Here is a 17,407-nt window from a genome sequence, read left to right on the forward strand (position 1 = left end):
CTCATGTGGATGTGACAGAATTGGTGTGGCCTGACAAGGCATGAACGGCTCTCTGTGTTCTGGAGTGCCTCAGAACCTCTCTCTGGCAGGTTTTGGAGGGGTTTCTCTCTGGGATTTCGTGTGATGCAGCACCCCAGGTGTCCCTTTGTGCAAAGTCCAGGGGTAAAGAATTGAACAACTGACAAGAGGCATCTGGGATGAAAATTATTTTATTAAAATTAAGCAAAGAATGCAGTAAGAAAAATTAGCATATTTCTAATGTCTGAAATAGTTAGGAATAAAAATGCTGGAAATGGATACTCTGAATTAGTGTCACCTGTTACAGATAAAACCCCACAGTGAGCAATCAGAGCAGAAGTGTGAAAGCTGGGATCCTCTGACTTCTGCAGTGGACTTAATTTTCTTTTCTTCCTCTCTTTCAGAACAGGGAAAAGCATGACACTCCTCCCATCTTTGCCAAAAGCTGTGGTGTTTGAGCAGCCAAAGCCAGGAGGCTTCAGCACCAGGGCTCTGCCCTGGAGGGCTCCTGGTCCTGCCCGTGTTGTGGGGTGAGTGAGAGGGCTGCAGGGCTCCTCTTTTCCTCCCTGCTGGGATTAACTGCCTGGGAAATCTGGGATCTGGGTGAAACTGCAGCTCTGCTGGTGTTCAGGGGTGCAAGGTCTGAGGGACTGTGTTTACCTGTGGCTTTGCAGGTCAGCAGGAACAGGAGGAAATGGGGTGCCAGAGCCGTGTGCCATCAGGCCGTGTTTCCCTCTGGGGACAGAGCTGCTGCCGGAACCACGGCCTTAGGTCTGCTCCCTCTGTGTCTGTGCCAGGTGGGATTTGTGCTGGAGAGAGAGGTGCTGTTGGGAACAAGAGATGGAGTAAATCCTCTCTGGGGATGTGCAGTGAAGGACTGAATAGCATGGAAGGAGAGGATTTATAAACCATATCACTATTTCTCCCAAATTGATGGGGGTGGTTTGGTCTGGGGCTCTTAATCTTTGTGTAATTTTGAAATGCTGTTTCATGAGTTACTGTCCAGTATCTTTCTAACAAAAGCTGACAGAAATTCAGGTTAAGCATTAGAACTTGGGTCCATTCACTGCAAAACCTTGCCAAGGCTGGAAGACTGGGGTGATGACTGCTCCCAGGAAATGTTACTTATTAATGCTGGGTCAGATTTCCCTCAGTGACTGTCAGGCCTCAATGGCTGTGAGTTTGTGCTCTTGTCACTGGGCAATTGGAAATAATTTCAGTATAATTAGAAATTTTAGAAAAATCCAGCTAAAAATCTCACCTCTGCCCTCCCTAAGTTCTCCCAGTTTTTCCCATCTAGGAGCTGCACAGAAGGCAGGCAGGGGAAATGACATCAGGGAACAGCTGAAAATTCAAAGGCACAAAGAGCAGATGTACCAGCAAAGGGCAGGAAAGGGGAAAGGTTCCAGAAAACATTTCTGTGGTCTAATTAATAATAATTTCTGATTCCCCAGGGAGAAGAACACCAACTCACAGCCATTTGGGCCTGACAGTCCCCTGCAGCGAGAGCTCAGCACACATCCACAGAGGCAAGTCCAGCATCTGAAAGGAAAAAAACAAATAGAAGGAAAAGGTGATTTCTTTTGCTTCAAAGTTATTTCTAGTTCTTAAAGCCCAACCAGCATTTGCTGTCGATTTTGGCTGGGTGAATCATGAGCAGAGGGCACAGGTTATGCCATTCCTTTAGCTGAAAACCCAGGGTGATTTAGAGGGGGCACAGGAAGTGTTTGTGTAGGAAAATGTGAGGGGATGTCAAGGGCATTTCTGAGAGGATTGCTGAGGTAACCAAAGGGAGCCCAGCAGACAATTTCTCTGGGAAATCTGAAGTAGAGTCAGAGCTCCTAGCAGGTACAGTGTTTTCCCCCTGAGTGGATTGGGGAGGAATTGTTTGGGACTTGGATTGTCCCTCTGGGTGATGCCAGTTGCTGTGATTTAGATAATTCCATACATTTGACTCCCAAAACTTCCCAGCCCAGGGGCTTGAGCTGACAGGGCAGCACACAGATTGTTCTCTGTGCAGCACCCAGATTTGGGGTTCCCTGTCAGCTTTGCTGGTTCCCATGAATTACCCCATAGCCCCAAATTCCCTGCTCAATTCCCGCTGCCATAACCCCACAGTGCCTCATGGATTGTGGATATTCCCATACAGAGCTGCCCCTTGAACACCAGCTGTGCCAGGAACCAGCAGAACTTCCAAGGAAGCTCAGCAGCATCGGGACAGGGACAGGTGAATATTCCAAAGAATTTGCTCTTTTAAACCCTCATCCCCCAGCCCCACCCGTGTCCCTGGGGGCACTGGACAGAGCTGCCTGGATTCCAGCTGATTTAAGCCCCCTGAGCTCAGGCTCCAGGTGATGTTTTCAAGCAGGAGAAGGCAGGGGCTGGAGGCACTCCCACCCTGTGCCCACAGGAGAACATCTCTCCTTTCAGAAACTCAGTCCTTTCAGAGCCTGAGCAAGCTCTTTTCCCTCAGGAAAGGGTGCACATCCCTGCCTTCAGCACACCTCCAGTGGGACTCACCTGCAAAAGCTTTCCATCCCTTCTGCATTTCCAGCTGGCTCCCTGAAAAACTCCCATCTTCATCCAAACAAAACTTCATCCCACCCAAGCCTCTGATTTTAAGGCATTTCTGCAGGCTGTTGTGTGGGATTTAGTACCTGTGAGGGAAGATTGCATTGGCTGTAATGCTGCTGCTGAATGATGGCCTCAGGCTGGAAGGGAAGGGTTTTGGGGTGGCTGGAACTCACCTGGCAGCTGTGTGGGAGCTCTGGGAGGTTGGAACCGGGAATTGCTGCCTGAGCCCCTCTGCAAGTGTCCCGTGCTGCCATCAGCAGGAAATGCCAGCTGTGCCTTGGGGTGCTTTTGGGCTGTGGGTGATCTCCATCCAGGCTGGAGCATCCCCAGGTGCCTGTTCAGAGCAGCCCCTGGCCCAGGAGCCACGGGCAGCCCTGGAGCCGTGTCTGTGCCAGCACTGCCCGGGCACCCCAGTGTCCATCCCTGGGACGTGCTTGGCACAGGCAGGACCCTGCAGAGCCCAAGGACAAGAGGTGCTGGTTGCCTTCCAGGGACTCCTGGCCTCCTCCTGCCCCACATTGCCATCTGGGACACACAGAAACACCCAGGAACATTGCTGGCAGGGAGCAGGAGACACCGAGGCCTCTGTGCAGCTCTAGGACCCAAAAACAGCTCCAGGAGTTGCCATCATCCTAGCCTGGTGATACTCACCTGCAGGAAATATCCTATGGACTTCAAAGTCAGATTTTACAGTCTGTCTCAACCCCAGTAGATCTTTCACATGTCCTGTGATCTGGACGTAAAGAGAAAAATTCCCAGTTGAATTTTTATAAATGAGGTTTTACCATTGCAGAACTTTTTTGGGTTGCAAAGCAAATCTCACCTGGAGGATGTTGGAGTGGAATTATGCCTGGCCCTGGCAAACAGATCCTGCCGTGCTCCAGCCCCACTCGTTCCACGGCAGGCGGGAGTCCCAGGGCTGTGCAGACACGGGGAGGGGGAGGCAGGCGCTGCTCCCCGCTGAGGGCTGCGGGGGCTTTGCACACCCGCGGGATTTGGGGTTCCCAGGGCTGGCACGGCGTTCCCGGTGTCCCGGTCGGTTCCAGCCACAATCCAGCGTCTGCACGAGGAGGTTCCGCCGCCGTTCTCCCGGTCCCCGGCAGAGCCCCGGCTCCCTGCGGCAGGAGAGGGATCGTGCCCGGAGTCCCGCACCCGCTGCGGCCGGAGCAGGAGCGGCAGCGCCGGGGTCGGCCCCAGCGCCCGTCCCGGGGCGGCTCCGGCTGCCCGCGGTGATCCCGATCCCGATCCCGGCCCCAGACCCGTCCCGGCCCTGCGATCCGCACCCTGCCGGCCCGGGGAGAAGCGGCACCGCTGGAACCCCCAGCGGACACCGACAAAACCCAGAACCGGCCCCGGGTCCCACCTGAGCACCTCGATCTCCGCGCAGCTCCGGGAGCAGCCCCTGGGTTGGGTTCGGCGCAGCGCTCCGAGCGATGATCCCGCCGCATCCCAGAGAACCATCCGCGTGGGGAACGGGGCTGGAGCGGCTCGGCCGCTCTTAAAGGGCGGGGGCGGGGCGTGGCCCGGGGGGCGGGGCCTGCACAGGTGCGCGGGGCCCCAGAGCGCATGCGCGGGGCGGGGCCTGCACAGGTGCGCGGGGGCCCAGAGCGCATGCGCGGGGCGGGGCTTGAGGGTATTTAAGCGGCGGGGAGAGGCCGGCGAAGCCATTTGCTCCTCGGAGTTCGTACCGCGCGGGCTGGGGTCTGTCTCTCTCTTCTTCTCTATGTTTCTTTTTTTTTAATGTTTCTTTTTCTTTACAATTTTCCTTTTCCCCCACTCTTCCTTCCCTCCCCCACCCCCTACACCCTCCCCCCCCCAAACCCCCCCCCTCCCTCTCCCCCCTAGCCCTCCCCTCCCTCCCTCCCAAACTCTCCCGGCCCGGCGCCCCCCATGCCCCTACCCGACCCTGTCGTTCCCGACCCTACCCTACCCTACCCTACCCTATTCCATTCCTCTTTCCTGTTGTTTGTCCTTCCACCCTTCCTTCCCTCCAGCCCTGGCTCCCCCTGCCCCCTGTCCCCGCTGCCCTGCCCACCCCGACACCCCGCCTGCCCTCCGTCCTGGGTCACCCACCCCTCTGCCCCCCCATTCCCATCCTCCAGCCTCCCCCTTTTCTCTTTCCTCCGCAGCTCGGGGTGCCGGATAATAAAGCCCAGAGGGCCGGACCGGCGCCCCCACCGTCCCTGCAGCCCCACACGGGGACTGGCCCGCTCTGCGGGTGTCCCCATTCCAGTCCAACACACCGCCCGACACCGCCGGGGCTCCGGCTTTCCCTACATCACACTGGGGGTCCCCGGGGGGGGCGGGTTGGGGAGAGGGGGGGGGTTTAGGGGGGGATCCCCTCCTTAGGAGGGGTCCCCGGGGGGGAGGGGGTTGGGGGGGTGGGTTAGGAAGGGCCCCCTCCGGAGGGGGGGGTCCCGGGGGGGGTCAGGGTGGGCCCCCTCCGGAGGGGGGGGTCCGGGGGAGGGGGGCGGGGCCGAGGGGGGCGTTCCCCCTCCAGGCCCCGCCCCCCTCCCCTGGACCCTCCCCTCCGGACGGGGCCCGCCCAGGCCCCCTCCCGGGGACCCCCTCCTCCGGACCGGGGCCCCGAGGGAGGGAGGGGACGCTCGTTCGGTGGGTTTTTTTTTTTGTGTGTGCGTTTACGCCGCAGAGTGACGTGACCCCCTCTGCTTCCCGCCCCACCCACCCCACCCCTCCCTCCCCCCGGGGCCCCGTCCGGGGCAGGGGGTCCTGGGGAGGGGCCCAGGGGGCGGGGCCCGTCCAGGGGGAGGGGCCTGGGTGGGAGGGGCCAGGGGGGATTGACCCCCCAACCCCTCCCACCCCACCCCTCCCCCCGGAGGGGCCCCGCCCCCCGCCCCTCCCCAGGGGCCCCTCCCCCGGAGGGGGCCCCTCCCACCCCCCTACCCCCCCCCCCCCCCCCCGGGACCCCCTCCTAGTGAGGGGGCCCATCCCAAACCCCCCAACCCCCCCAGGACCCCCTCCTGAGGAGGGGGCCCCCCGACCCCCCGCCCCGACCCCCCCAGTGTGATGTGGGGACAGCCGGAGCCCCGGCAGTGTGGGGCAGTGTTGTGTGTGGGGGGACCCGCAGAGCGGCTCCGGCCCCGTGGGGGGATCCCGCGAGGGGCGCCGGCTCGGGGCTCTCGGGCCTTTATTATCCGGCACCCCGAACCCCGCGGCTGCGGGGGAACAAAGGGACAGGGGACAGAGAGGAGGGACAGCAGGGATGGGGAGGGACAGAGAGGAGGGACAGCAGGGATGGGGAGGGACAGAGAGGAGGGACAGCAGGGATGGGGAGGGACAGAGAGGAGGGACGGCAGGGATGACAGGGACAGCAGGGATGACACAGGGACAGCACGGATGACACAGGGACAGCAGGGATGACAGGGACAGCAGGGATGACAGGGACAGCAGGGATGACACAGGGACAGCAGGGATGGGGAGGGACAGCAGGGATGACACAGGGACAGCAGGGATGACAGGGACAGCAGGGATGACAGGGACAGCAGGGATGACACAGGGACAGCAGGGATGACACAGGGACAGCAGGGATGACACAGGGACAGCAGGGATGACACAGGGACAGAGAGGAGGGACAGCAGGGATGGGGAGGGACAGCAGGGATGACACAGGGACAGCAGGGATGACACAGGGACAGCAGGGATGACAGGGACAGCAGGGATGACAGGGACAGCAGGGATGACACAGGGACAGCAGGGATGACAGGGACAGCAGGGATGACAGGGACAGCAGGGATGGGTGCGGAGGGAAGCGGGAGGGGAAGGGAAAGGCCGGGTGGGGGGGAGAGGGACGGGGGACACAGGAGGGGGAATAGAAGGGGGTACGGGGTAGGGACAGCAAAGGAAAAATGGGGGGTCAGGTTTGGGGGCAGAGGAGGGGAGGCTTTGGGGGAGAAAGAAAAGGAACACGGAGAGGAGGAAGGAAAGGCAGAGAGGAAAACAGGAGGGGAGGGGAAAGGGAAGGGGAAAGGGTCAGTTTTGGGGAGGGGAGGGAAAGGAGGGAAAGGAAGAGAAAGAAGGGGAACACGAGCAGGAGGAAGGAGGGAGAGAGGGTTTGAGAGGAAGGGAAGCCGAAGTCCGTCCTGTCCTTCTCTGCGGAGCTCCGACAGCAGCCATCCGTCCGCACCGAGCTCAGCCTGAGCAAATGGCGGCCGAAGTGAATGCTGGGAATTAAATCACCTCGGCCCCGCCCCGCGCAGCCGCACTGGGACCCCGCGCACCTGAGCCGGGCCCGGGCCCGCCCCTCAATCACCGCCCGGTACCGCCCCTCAATCACCGCCCGGTACCGCCCCTCAATCACCGCCCGGTACCGCCCCTCAATCACCGCCCGGGCCCGCCCCTCAATCACCGCCCGGTACCGCCCCTCAATCACCGCCCCGGTACCGCCCCTCAATCACCGCCCGGTACCGCCCGGTACCGCCCCTCAATCACCGCCCGGTACCGCCCGGCCCGCCCCTCAATCACCGCCCGGTACCGCCCGGTACCGCCCCTCAATCACCGCCCGGTACCGCCCCTCAATCACCGCCCGGTACCGCCCGGGCCCGCCCCTCAATCACCGCCCGGTACCGCCCGGTACCGCCCCTCAATCACCGCCCGGTACCGCCCCTCAATCACCGCCCGGTACCGCCCGGTACCGCCCCTCAATCACCGCCCGGTACCGCCCGGGCCCGCCCCTCAATCACCGCCCGGTACCGCCCGGTACCGCCCCTCAATCACCGCCCGGTACCGCCCGGTACCGCCCCTCAATCACCGCCCGGTACCGCCCCTCAATCACCGCCCCGGTACCGCCCGGTACCGCCCCTCAATCACCGCCCGGTACCGCCCCTCAATCACCGCCCGGGCCCGCCCCTCAATCACCGCCCGGTACCGCCCGGTACCGCCCCTCAATCACCGCCCCGGTACCGCCCGGTACCGCCCCTCAATCACCGCCCCGGTACCGCCCGGCCCGCCCCCGGTACCGCCCCTGCATCCCCCCGCCCGGTCCTTCCCGGTACCGCCCCCGGTGCCTCCGGGCCCCCCTCACTGAGCCCCGGTTCCGGCCCGAGCCCGCCCCGGCTCCCCGCCCCGCCCGGGCCGAACCGTCTCTCCCGGGCCGAGCCGGGGTTTCTGGTTCGGTGCTGCCGGTGCCGGCGGGGGATGCCGAGCGGTGCTCGCGGCTCGGGGCTGTGCCGGGCCGGGCTCGGGGCCCGGCGAGTTCCCGGTGCTGACCCGGACCGGCCGGGCCGCGCCCCCCAAACCCCGCCGCTCCCGCCGTGCCAGGGAAATGTTTTTCCAGCGCGGGTAGAGAGTTCTTTATGGGAAAACTCAATACTCAAGGATATCAGGGATATCGGAGAGATTCTGGTGTACATTGAAAACACATTGGGATAAATAAATCTATGGAAGAGCTCATTGGCTCTCCCAGACTGGCTCCTGTGTGATCGTCTGTGATCCCAACTGCTCCCGAGGGCTGTTCAACCTGGAAGCACGGCTGAAAATAGTGGGAAGACTCTGCTCAGGCAGTGGAGCCTCTCAGTCGTGTCCCAAAGGTCTGGCATGGATGGAGTTTCAGGGGTCCCAGCACAGCCCCTCTGTTTTGTTCCTCTGGAGCTGACACTTCCCAGCATCCCTGACCAGGGCTTGGGGGTCCCAGCACAGAGCCCCTGGCACATCCCGCTGCTCCTTCCAGTCCCCTTTAACCGGGATGATTTCCTGGCTAGGAGCACCCGAAACCAGCAGAACTGGCCTTAAGAACTTCTTGGAGGATCTCTCCTCTTTCTTCCTTGCCAAATCCCCACTGCCAGACCCATGCTGAGGCTCAGCTCCCCCTCCCCTCGATCTCTAAGGAATTGGGTTTGGATTTCCCAGTCCAGCAGGGTAGAAATGCTGCTGTCCTTATTGTATATCCTAAGTGCAGTAACTACTTAAAAATAATTGAAAGAAATCAAAGGAATGAAGAGAAATTAGATAAGAGCTGCCAGACCCAACCAAGGGATGCTCAAACCCCTTATCAATGTTTTGCTTTAATTAAACAACTCAAAGTAATTAACACCACACTGATACAGTTTGATTCTTTTTTATTGAGTTATAGAGAAATATGGCAGGATGCAAAAACCTTTCCAAACCCAGGAACTCCTTGAAGGGATCTACAGGGCACAGCTGCAGAGAGACCCTTGGGATTCAGGGGAAAAATCCCAAAGTTTTCAGTCTTTAGCATCTTCCACTGCATCACCATCGACAGCAAACGCGGCGTCAGCCTCAGGGAGACGCGGGGAGTCAGAGATTTTACAGATCCTGCCCTCATCTCCGCCTTTCAGCAGGGAGAGTCTGCAGGGAGAGGGAAGAAAATGGATCAGAAGGGATAGCCTACTTCCAGAAAATCACCATCATTCATAAAGCACTAAGCAGAGCTGTAGGAACTTCCCCAGAGGTTCATTTCCCTGTGGACTGAGGGCTCCAATTTGAAGCACAGGCTGGACCTGCCCTGGACAGACTATGGAAACCCAGAAGTCAAAGCTACTGGCAGTTCCATAAAACATTCCAAAATCCGGCTCCTGAGGTGTGACCATCTCTTCTCACCTGGTGGTGGAAGCACAAGAAATGATCTTCCCCCCTGGACGTGTTTTGGGATCTGCAGTGAACTGCAGGGGGAACAACCAAAACCCAGTTACTTCCCACAGTTGGAACAGCAAAGTGGGGGAAAAGGACAGAGGGGCACTGCTGCTGTGAAAAACTGGGATCAAGCCCCTCCAAACCAATGGAAGCAGAGACTGAGTGACAAAGCCTCTGGGACCAGTTTGCTGGGATTGATAGGAAAAGTGACGAGTTTTATTTTGGCAATAAAGTTGGGCTGGAATTCACCTCATCAGCCGGGTGCAGGAGCATCCCCAGGAGCCTGGCCAGGTGCCTGTGCCTGGCAGAGAGCTCTCCCTTCCTGGGAATCTGTGTGCCACAGGGCTGTGGCACTGGCCATTCAAACACTTCCTACCTGTCCTTTCACAAGGCAAGATGGGTTTTCCCTACAGCAAATGTTCTTTGAATTAAGAAGATAACACTACATTCAACTGGAGAAGAAAAAAGTGAGATCTGTTAATTTTTTGTAAGCCAGGCAAAAAAGAAAACCAAATTAAACCAAAACAAAACCCAACAACAACAATAACAATGAAAAAAACCAAACATCTTGGGCATATTTCAAGACAGGTTAAATCAGAATGAGGTGACTTGGTGCCAGCACAGCATTAGAGATGGGACAGCAGGAGAGACTCACCAGGCAATATTCCCTGCAGACGCTCCATTGCCAGCGCTCCAGCTGCAGTATCCTCATTGCTCAGTGCTGTTTCCAGGACTCCCATGGGGAAAAGGATGGCTGTTTCCAGATGCAAATCCCCAAGGAACCATTGGTCCCAATCACTGCTCCTCTCCCCCCTGCTCCATCCTTTTACAGCCACGGCCACACCCAGGACACCAAAGGAGGCTCCCAGGTGCCTCCTGACACCCAAATCACTCCAGGTAGGTCAGGACTTTATTTCTTAGAGTTCTGAAATTCACGTGCTTGCCTGGAGAAAAGCAGCCATTTCTCACGTGTGTACACACTCAGTTTTCACTGGACTCAGGAGCTGTGCCAGGGACAGGAACAGAGATGTTAGAAATCCACCCACCCAGTGTCAGAAGCAACTCAGCTGCTGAGTCTCTTTAGGCAGCCAGCTCTGAACCACAGGCTGCTGCCCTCCACGTGCACGTTTACACCTAGAGGTGCTGCTTGTCGCCAGCAAATCTGATCCATCCTACCAAATCCAAAGTGAAACCCTATGTTGCATAGCTTAACAAAGACAAGAACCCACTTAGACACCACCTCCCGCTTGATAAGCTTTGCCTTATTCAGCCCGCCACCTCTAACATGAACGCAAGGGCAGCTCATGGCTCTCTTCTGACATGCAGAATGAGGTCTGCTGCTGCTGCTGCTGCTGCTGCTGAGCAGCACTCAGAAACTTCTTCTAAGAGCAGCGACTGCCTCACAAATTACACTGCAGTAAGGTCAGCTCCTGTGGCAATAACAAAATGTTTTAGTTACCTGAATGGAAAAGGATGCAAGAGCCATCACTGCAGGCTAAACTGGAGCACTGCTTCCAAACAGTGGAGGGTAGAAGCTTGTCTAAGAGAAACAGTGCCTACCAATGGGGCAGAAAGGGGAAATTAATTCCAGGTTTTTGGAGAAAACTTTAAAACATACAGTAGTAAAGTTAAATAGTGTTGGGTAACAAAACCAAACAAAATCAAAGCTAAATCCAAAAAACCCCCAAAACTGCTTTTTGAGGTTATTCTTGCTTTATACCACAATTGCTTGCTTTTTCTGAAAAACACTCCTACTGTGTGAGAAACACTGACGATTAGTCAAATGCTCAGAAAAGCAAACACAACCAAAAGAGCAGCATTAATACAAAAAACCCCTGCTGAATCAATTGTTTAAATAAATACCAAACCTTGCTGAAAGGAGTGTCACCATCAGCCTGTTTTCTTTTCTTCCTTCTGAAGTTGTAAAACAACTGACCTTCAACACCTCATAGAAAAGCATGTGTCTGTGCTGTGTCCACCTGGCAGCAGCACTGAGAGGGTAGTGACCCAGGGGTGGCTGCAGTACCGGGCTGTGTCCACAAGGCGGCAGCACTGAGAGGGCGCTGCCTGGCGGAGACTGCAGTACCGGGCTGTGTCCACAAGGCGGCAGCACTGAGAGGGCGCTGGGCTGAAGTGGTTGCAGTACCGGACTGTGTCCACAAGGCGGCAGCACTGGGAGGGCGCGGGCCTGAAGTGGTTGCAGTACCGGGCTGTGTCCACAAGGCGGCAGCACTGAGAGGGCGCTGGCCTGAAGTGGTTGCAGTACCGCGCTGTGTCCACAAGGCGGCAGCACTGGGAGGGCGCTGGCCTGAAGTGGTTGCAGTACCGGGCTGTGTCCACAGGGCGGCAGCACTCACGGCAGAGCACGGTGAGGGGCAGGGCGCGGCGAGAGCCACAGGAGCGATACATTGTGGCTCTGCCACACACAAGATGGCGGCCGCGGCAGGACTCTGGCAGAGGGAGGCATCCTCCGTGCTGCGTGTCTGCACCCACAGGGCTCCTGCGCACCTGCGGTGCCACTGAGCCCACGGTTCGCATCCGTAAGTCTGGAAATGCCGCAGGAAATGGCGCCGGAGGGGGCTGTGTCAGCACTGGGGTCGCAGGCACAGAGACCACTAGACAGACTGGGGCCCTTGATTTCCCGCCCTTTTTGCCGCCTGGCCGCCATCTTTGGTGTGGCGGGAGTCCCGCTCGGCCACCATATTTGGTGTGGCAGAACACACTTCCGGACAACCGCCATCTTTGGTGTGGCGCAAGGCACTTCCGGGAGCGCCATCTTTGGTGTGGCGTAAGCAGCTTCCGGTGGCCGCCATCTTTGGTGTGGCGTAGTCAACTTCCGGATAGCCGCCGTTTTTGGTGTGGCGCGAGTTACTTCCGGCGGGTCGCCATCTTTGGTGTGGCATAAAGCCATTTTCGGCGGGCCGCCTTCTTTGGTGTGGTGGAACACATTTCTGGCTAGGCACCGTCTTTGGTGGGGCAGAAACCCTACTCCTGTCGGCGCCATCTAGGACTCAGGGCGTGGGGTCAGCTGCGCCGGTGCCGGGCAGCGGCCGCGCAAGTGGCGGCAGGCAGCGACAGGGACTCCTCCCTCTCGCACGGGATCCTGCGGCGGCCGCCATCTGGAGCGCGGTGTCAGTCCAGCCCAGCTCCGGCAGGCGCCGGCACGGCTCCCCCATCGCCCAGCGGGGCGGTGCCTCCATGAATGGCTGCAGTACCGCGCTGTGTCCACACGGCGGCAGCACTGAGAGGGCGCTGCCCGCAGATGGCTGCAGTACCGCGCTGTGTCCACACGGCGGCGACACTGCCGCCGAACTCAGCCCGGGCTTTGGGGACAGACCCGGGGGGGGGGCAAAAAGCAGCGAAACCCAATCCTTCAAAAAATCCTCCTAAATGAATGCCCAAAAAAACCCCGACCAAAAATAAAAAAGCTCTGCCTCTAACCAAATAAAAATGAAAAAAACTCCCTTTAGATATATTTATAAATTTATATATTTTTTAATTTTTAATTTACATTCATATTAATAATCTATACATACTTTATATAGTAAATTTATTTTATATTATAACATATATACAATATATTTTTATTATATACATGTCTTTATATTACTAATACTTATTTCTATTTTATGTATATTTGTATCTTTATATATTATATATGTTTATATTTTTAAAGATTATTTATTAAAAATCCTGGCCTCTAACCACATAGAAACAAAATCCTCTTTATTTTAAACTATATTTAAATTTATTTTTATATTTCTATTTTTCATATTTATATCTGTAATTTATATATTATATTTATGATATACTAAAATATATACTATCTTATTTCTATTAAATACTACATATTTATTTATACTTTATATATATTTGTTCTTACATATATTTATAGATGCATATATATTTACATTTATAATTTTGTACATCTGTATATATTTATTGCATATTTGTATATTTCTATTTTCTTTATATTATTTATATTTCTGTTATTTATAAAACCCCTGTGTCTAATCAAATAAAAACCAATAAAATTTTAAACTATATTGAAGTATCTTTTATATTTTTATTTTTCATTTATTCTACACCCACCCCTCCCTGTGAGACCAAAACCACAAATTGATAATAGATGCACTTCATGTGGCTCAGAATGTCTTTAACTCTCAACTATATACAAGCACAGTTACAGATACAATCAAGAACTTCTTTAATCATAAAAAAATAAAAGAACTTTCCCAATTAAGATTAAAAATGTAGCCTTGAAAAATGCCACAAATTTTAAATGTTGGTTCTAGCTTGTTTTAAGCACATTTTCCCTTCCCTACCTCTGTTTTCCCTACAAACTGTGTTCTAGAGCTCAGTCTCTGCAGTGATGCCCAAAAATGCACCTGCCCATGGGAACCTTGTGGCAGAGCTCCCAGCAGAGCTGCCCCTGAACTGTGCCTCAAGCACGGTGTGTCCGAGTGATCCTGGCCAGGAAATCCCTGCCCTTCCCAGCCTGGCTTAGCCAGGATCACCCCTTAGGCCAGGCTTAGGGGATGAGCAGCTCACCCTGCTCTGGCTGGGGACAGGGCAGCTCTGCCCAGCTCTGCCCAGGCTGTGGCACGGTGAGTGCCAGGTCTGCAGGCTGCCTCCTGCAGCGCCCTTCGGCCCTTTGGCACGGCTGGAGACACAAATATTAATGGGTAAGTACTCCTCAGTGCTGGGGAAACGCCATGAAAACACACGGCTGGTGCATTTTCCCACTTATTATTAATGGCTTGTATTAAACCAGCACCCGAAGCCTCGTTTTACTGGCAGCTCCACAAACCCAGCGTGGGGCTGGTGAAGGAACTCATCCCTCCCCAGCCAGAGCTCCCAGAGAGGAAACCGTGTGTTCAAAACTCCAAATAAAACCACATCTTTGTTATTCTGGACACCTGCCTGTTATATTCTGGTTGTCCTTCCTGCTTTCCTGCAGAAACAGGGTAGTTTACCCTGGTGTAGCATTTATTTTCATTTGTGCACTAGTTAGCATTTTCCCCGTGGTTCTGTACTTTGCATCTCAAGGATCACCCAACACAGCTGGGTTAAATCCAAACCTCCTCACCCTCGGCTGTCCTGACACCTGCTGTGCCACTGAACCGTGCAAGTGGCAAAAATGAGAATGCAGGGCAGTCTGTGTCTGAAACAAATCCCAACGATCTCACCTGGATCTTACCTCTGGCACACGCTCACGTGGGCTGGGATTTGCAAAGCTTTCTGTTTACTTTAGTTACCACTCTGAGTTAAACTTTCACAAATCAAAACCTGGAGACAAAATCCAAGACCAAGCTTTTATTTCTCATGGCTGTGAATGAAATCCTCATCCAGTCATTATGTACAAACATGACAAGGTACAGGGTTTCTCTGGGCTTTGCTGACTTTGATCCAAGTTGATATTTTAAAACAGATATCCTGTAAATACATCTCTGTATTTATACACAGACACACAGTGTTTTGGTTGCATTCCTTTAGGTGCCTTTCAGGGGCCAAAATAACATTCCTGAGTGCACAAACATTTTGAGAGACTCTCATTTAAAACAAAACAAAACAATCTCAAAAACCCAGCACTTTTCAGATATGCTTTGCGGACAATATTCTGTCTTTTTGCCAGTTCCTGAAGGGATGTTTCCATGCTCTGGTTAACAGCCTGAAAACCATTTAAAAGTGCAGCTCAGTTTCAGTTTGATGCACTCATCCCCTGTGCAGATTGCTGTTTCTGCAAACGCTGGGCGATGCTCAGAATCCCTGCTCCCCCCATCCTGCCTTCCCTGGCTGTTCCCACGAGGAAACACGCCCAGGCTCCAGGGCCGTGTGGAATTTGTAAAGGCTGTGCCCTGGCACAAGCAGCAGCAATAGCACCAATAATCAATAACCCCTCCCTGGGCAGACCTTGGGCAGCCCGGTGCCCTGGCAGCTCGCACCAGGTACAAAGCTCTTGAGCAACATTTACTCACCCTGCCCTCCCAGGCTCGTGTTTCAGGGTTGCTCAGCTCGGGGAGGGACTGGCAGCACCAAGATTAAGCTCAGCTCAGCCCCGAGTGAGTGTTGTTTTTAATCTCGCCTGCTCCGTGCCAAGGCTTTAATTCCATGGGCACTCCGGTTATCAGGAGTTGGTGACACCAGAGTCCTGCTCAGGACACAGCTCCGGCTCCCAGAGTGAGATGGACATTCCAGTCTCAGCTCCTGCTTTTCCCGGAGAATCATCACCAGCAGGAAATGCCGGATATTTGCACCACATGTGTGGTTGCCACGGGAAGCACAGCTCTCAAAATTCCCTCCTGTTTTAAATCATGTGAAATCTCACTGAGAAATTGCTGCACAAGCGCTTCATCCTTGCCCTAGGGCACCTTTTTGCAGGACCTAGGGGTTGGGATGTTTTGTTACTTTGTCACATTTTGCTGAGAAGTTAATTAAATGGTCTCTGCACAGCTTAAATTTCATTTAATTTCCTCTGCCTTTAAACTGGCAGGTAAGGAGCAAATCTTCTCTTTCTCGTCTCTCTGCGTTGATACCCCAAGTAACAAAATAATCACACCACCATTTGAAGTGACAGGGTCGAATGACGATTTTTGTGCTGTCAAACACCCCGCTCAGCTGCACTGTGGGGGTGGATTTTCTCGCCTCCGGGCGAGATTTAAGAAAATAAAGGCGTTAAAGAGAAGTATGTGGGAGAAAACAAAACAAACCCGGTTCCCTGGTTTGCTGATGTGACTGAGCACACCAGTAACTGATACCGGGGTATTTCCACTGTACTTGAGAAAGAAAAGGATCATAGAGAACACTCCCAAGAGCTGTGTAAGATCATTGACCTCTCTCTGCAGGAATTCTTGTGTCAGTCCTTGAAATCCCCACGGCTCCGGGTGTCTCTGAGCTCAGCTTTGCCAGCTCAGCCCTGCCCCAGTGGGCACCCCAGGAGTCCTGGCACTGACTGCCTGCACCATCAGTCTCTGAAATTGCTTGGGGTTATTTCCCTTCCCCTCTGGAGACACCGGACACATCTGGATCTCTGCTGGTGGCACATTGGTGCAGGGATGTGAAGAAGGACAGGTCTTGCACCTCACTCGCAGGGAGGAAACAATAAACCTGCCAAAACATCAGGGCAGGTTTGAGGGTCAGACTGAAAGTAAGACAAGGCCCTGAGGGGTGACAAGAGTAACAAGAGAAGTGAGACATTCCATTAAAAAAAAGTTTACAAACCTCTTTAAATCAACCAAGGGCCACCTGGAGGGCACTGGCAGTTCCCCTCCTGATGGCAGGGCGCTGCTGCTGTGCCGCAAGCACAGACGAGTTCCCTCCCAAGGTACTGAGCCTGCTCTCCAGGCACTCCAAGGAGTTTATCTCACCCTGCCAAGGTTCCTGCTGGATAACAAGCTCTGCCTGGCTCTCTTCCCAGCACCTTTCCAGGGTTAAACTACAGTGCCCAAGTACTTATGTGGATCAAGTTTTTGCACCTGATTTGGTGTTGTCAAGCACACGAATGTCTGCTTCAGTAGTGCCACCTGAGCTGTGACTCGGGTCCTTTGTGGGTCTGGTGTGTGAAACACCCACGATTCCCCTGCATCCTTCCCTGGCCTGATGAGGTCCAAACGAGTCAATTAAACCTACCTGGGCTTTAAGTGGTTCATGCCTCAGTCACAGAGATTAATAAAACACCCCGTGGGCAGCAGGGCAGGGATTGTGCCCCTGAGCTGGGGTCAGAGCTCACCTGCAGAGCCGGGGCACAGCAGCGATGGCTTCAAAGTGACACAGGGTGGGGTCAGATGGGATCTGGGGCAGGAATTGTTCCCTGGCAGGGTGGGCAGGGCTGGCACAGGGTGCCCAGAGCAGCTGTGGCTGCCCCTGGATCCCTGGAAGTGTCCAAGGCCAGGCTGGACATTGGGGCTGGAGCACCTGGGACAGTGGGAGGTGTCCCTGCCCATGACAGGTGTGGCACTCGAGTTTTAAGGTCCCCCCAGTCCCAAAGCAGCCATCCATCCATCCATCCATCCATCCGTCCATCCGTCCATCCATCCATCCATCATCCATCCATCCATCCATCCGTCCATCCGTCCATCCATCCATCCATCATCCATCCATCCATCCATCATCCATCCATCCACCCATCCATCCATCCATCTATCCATCCATCATCCATCCATCCATCCATCCATCCATCATCCATCCATCCATCCATCCATCATCCA

General features: G+C 55.0%; 1 long non-coding RNA gene across 1 annotated transcript; it reads right to left on the bottom strand.

The window, feature by feature from the left end:
• Positions 1 to 9,855: 9,855 nt before the first annotated feature.
• On the bottom strand, positions 9,856 to 15,279 carry LOC117010334. Its single transcript, XR_004420638.1, has 3 exons — positions 15,179 to 15,279; positions 10,660 to 10,756; positions 9,856 to 10,204 (listed from the first exon to the last, which is right to left on the bottom strand). It is a non-coding gene; the product is annotated as an uncharacterized LOC117010334 (long non-coding RNA).
• Positions 15,280 to 17,407: the final 2,128 nt, after the last annotated feature.

Source organism: Catharus ustulatus, chromosome 2, assembly GCF_009819885.2.
Source record: "Catharus ustulatus isolate bCatUst1 chromosome 2, bCatUst1.pri.v2, whole genome shotgun sequence".
Taxonomy (NCBI): Eukaryota; Metazoa; Chordata; class Aves; order Passeriformes; family Turdidae; genus Catharus; species Catharus ustulatus.